Below are 4112 nucleotides of genomic sequence, written 5' to 3'. Positions count from 1 at the left end.
AATACCAGCTTGAGTTTCAAGCCAAGGTACAACAACAACAGCAACTACTACGGTAGCAGGAAGAACCAAGCATTTCAGACTGCAAATCAAATAGTTTGCAGAAGCTGTGGACTCACAGGACATTTTGCCAAGGATTGCAAGAAACCAAGGATTATATGCTTTGGTTGTCGCCAGGAGGGGCACATGCTGAAGGACTGCCCCAAGAGAACTACTGGAGGAGGTCAGTCAGGAGGAGGAGGAAGCCGAGGAGGAAACACCGGAGGGAACTGGAAGAACAAGAAACCCTTCGGCAAGTTGAACTGCACCAGCTTGGAGGAGGTGGTTAACTCCGATCAGGCGGTGATAGGTACGCTCCAGATACTCACTCATCCTGGCAAAGTACTTTTTGATACTGGTGCAACTACATCATTCATTTCTCAGCAATTCATCATCAAACATGGGATTAGTTGCACTAAGTTAGATACACCCATAACTATACTTTCCGCGGGGGGAACGATAGTAGTAACCCATACCAAACAAAAACAAGTCATCATGATCAATAAGTGCGCGTTTGACGCAGACCTGTTCATTTTACCAATGAAGGACATTGATGTCATTCTTGGTATGAACTGGTTAGAAACTAATGGAGCATTGATCGACTGTGTGAACAAGACTGTGTCCTTGAAAAGCCCCGATGGTAGTAGAATGATCTACCAAGGAGACAAGCATACACAGATCGAAGTCGAGCTACAGCTGAATAGCATGAAGGAGGTGAAATTGGAAGATATACCTGTAGTAAATGAATTCCAGGATGTGTTTCCTAAGAAATTACCTGGAATGCCACCAGATAGGGAGATAGAATTCACTATCGACCTAATTCCAGGAACAGCTCCAATTGCTAAAGCACCATATAAGATGGGGCCTAAGGAGTTGAAAGAACTTAAGGAACAATTGGATGACTTGGAACAAAAAGGATTCATACAAGAAAGTGTTTCACCATGGGGATCACCTGTGATCTTCGTAGATAAAAGAGATGGAGGAAGAAGGATGTGCGGAGACTACAGGAATTTGAACAATGTGACAATCAAGAATAAGTATCCACTTCCAAGAATACAAGATCTATTCGATCAAGTTAGAGGCGCGGGAGTCTTTTCCAAAATTGATCTAAGATCTGGTTATCACCAGATAAAGATCAAGAAGGAAGACGTTCCGAAAACTGCCTTTGTCTCAAGGTATGGACATCATGAATACCTTGTAGTGCCTTTTGGATTAACCAATGCCCCAGCAATTTTCATGAATCTCATGAATAAGATTTTCATGCCCTATCTAGACAAGTTTATCATCGTCTTCATTGATGATATCTTGATCTATTCCAAAGACAAATCAGAACATGCTGAACATCTGAGGTTAGTGTTGCAAACACTAAGAGAACATCAACTCTATGCCAAATTCAGCAAGTGTGAATTTTGGCTAGATCAAGTGGAATTTCTTGGTCATGTCATTAGCAAAGATGGAATAGCTGTTAACCCGAGTAAGGTAGCAGCAGTTCTAGAATGGGAAGCACCCAAGGCTGTCAAGGAAATCCGAGGATTCCTAGGAATGGCAGGATATTATCGGAGATTCATTGAAGGATTCTCCAAGATAGCAGGACCAATGACGAAGCTGTTAAGAAAGAACACACCATTCGTGTGGTCAGAGGAGTGTGAGAAGAGCTTTTAAACTCTGAAGGAGAAACTCACCACAGCACCGGTGTTAGCAGTTCCTGAAGTTGGCAAGGATTACACCGTGTACTGTGACGCATCCAAGCATGGATTGGGTTGCGTACTCATGCAAGATCGGAAGGTAATATCTTATGGATCAAGGCAACTCAGACCTCATGAGGTGAACTATCCAACACATGATTTAGAATTAGCAGCAGTTGTATTTGCACTTAAAACATGGAGACATTTTCTCTATGGAGCCAAGTGTGAGCTCTATAGAGATCATAAGAGTCTCAAATACTTCTTCACTCAGAAAGAACTCAATATGAGGTAGAAAAGATGGCTTGAACTGATCAAGGATTATGATTTGACCATCAACTATACTCCAGGAAAGGCCAATGTTGTAGCAGATGCCTTAAGTAGGAAGAGCACTGGAGGAGTGGAACAAGAGTTATCACCGGAGTTGAGGAAGGAAATAAGTCAAGCCCATATACAACTTTGGGAGAAAGAAGCTCATGAAGGAATATCGGCTTTACAAGTAGCCGATGAGCTAAATGTCAACCTGAAGAATGAGATAATGATGGGTCAGCTGGACGATCCATTCATCGTGGAGGAGATGAGAAGGATAGATGAGGGAAGACCATCAGAATTTCATCGCGGAGAATCGGGATCATTATGGTTCTAGAAGAGGATTTGTGTTCCGGATATTGCTGAAATCAAGGAAGTAATACTCCGGGAGGCCCATCAAACACCATACTCCATTCATCCGGGAAGTACAAAGATGTACATGGATTTAAAAGAGCTATTCTGGTGGAATAACATGAAGAGAGAGATAGCACAATATGTGGCGGAATGCCATACCTGCCAAAGGGTGAAAGCTGAACACCAGAGTCCGGCAGGAAAGTTACAACCTTTACCCATTCCAGAATGGAAATGGGAGGAGATAGGAATGGATTTCATCACCGGACTACCCATGACAAATAAAAAGAAGGACATGATATGGGTAATCATGGACCGGTTGACGAAAAGTGCACACTTCTTAGCGGTGAACCAGCAGGATAAAGGAGAGAAACTCATCGATCTTTACATCAAAGAGATCGTGAGTAAACATGGAGTGCCCAAGAAGATCGTGTCGGATCGAGGATCCGTGTTCACATCAGCATTTTGGAAGCAACTACACGAAGCCTTAGGATCCAAATTGGACTATAGTACCGCCTATCATCCTCAGACAGGTGGACAAACCGAGAGAACTAACCAGATCCTAGAGGATATGCTTAGGGCTTGTGCCCTAGACTTCGGAGGATCATGGGAGGAGCACTTGCCATTAGCAGAGTTTTCATACAATAACAGCTACCAAAGCAGCATAAGGATGGCACCGTTCGAAGCTCTGTATGGAAGGAAGTGTAGATCACCGATATGTTGGTATGAAGCCGGAGCAAGCAAAGAGTTCAATCCTGATTATGTCAAGGAAAAGCAAAAAATAATTGACATTATCAGAGATAGGTTGAAGATAGCCCAAAGCTGGCAAAAGAGTTACGCCGATCAGAAGAGAAGAACATGGGAGCCACAAGTTGGAGACATGGTATATCTCAAGGTGAGCCCGATGAAAGGACTTCAGAGATTTGGAGTAAAGGGAAAGTTAAGCCCTAGATACATCGGACCTTTCAAGATTCTGAGTCAAAACCGAGGGTTAGCCTTTGAATTAGAACTACCGGGAAGGTTATCTCAGGTTCACAACGTATTCCATGTATCGCAACTCAGAAAGTGTTTAAAGACCCCAGATGAACCAGTATCACATGAAGAGCTCGAGTTACAACCAGATTTGACCTACATCGAGAAGCCAGCAAAGATTCTCGAGGAGAACTGGAAACAACTAAGGAATCGAGCCATAAAATACTGCAAGATACAATGGAAGCATCATCCCGAGAGGGAAGCCACCTGGGAAAAGGAGGGAGACCTGAGGAAAACATACCCCGAACTCTTCAGGTATTACAACCACAACTTCGGGACGAAGTTTTCTTTAAGGGGGGAAGGCTGTAATGTCCCAGGTTTAGCGACGATCGAGGGGTAGATTTTAGAAAGGGATGTGCATTGCATTGCAAATTACGGGGAAATTTCGCGTTTTTAAAACAAAACTGCATCGAAGGGGAACAGGTTTCTCTCTCGACACCTTACAGGGTTAGGGTTTCGAGAGTGCGATGAACTTGTTCCTACTTAACCAGATTAGGGTTTTGAGAAGAGAGAAGAGAAGATGCATCACAATCTTAAGTTGCATGATTGAATTCTAAATTAAGTTGTATGATTGGATTCAAACCAAATTTGAATTTGAATTTCAAATTCAAACATTAAATATTACAACCATAATTCAATTATGAGGAAATTCATCTAGTTAAATATAAATAATATACATTATGAACAATACAAATAAAAAGA

Source organism: Lolium perenne, chromosome 4, assembly GCF_019359855.2.
Source record: "Lolium perenne isolate Kyuss_39 chromosome 4, Kyuss_2.0, whole genome shotgun sequence".
NCBI lineage: Eukaryota > Viridiplantae > Streptophyta > Magnoliopsida > Poales > Poaceae > Lolium > Lolium perenne.
This window is presented reverse-complemented; position numbering follows the sequence as displayed.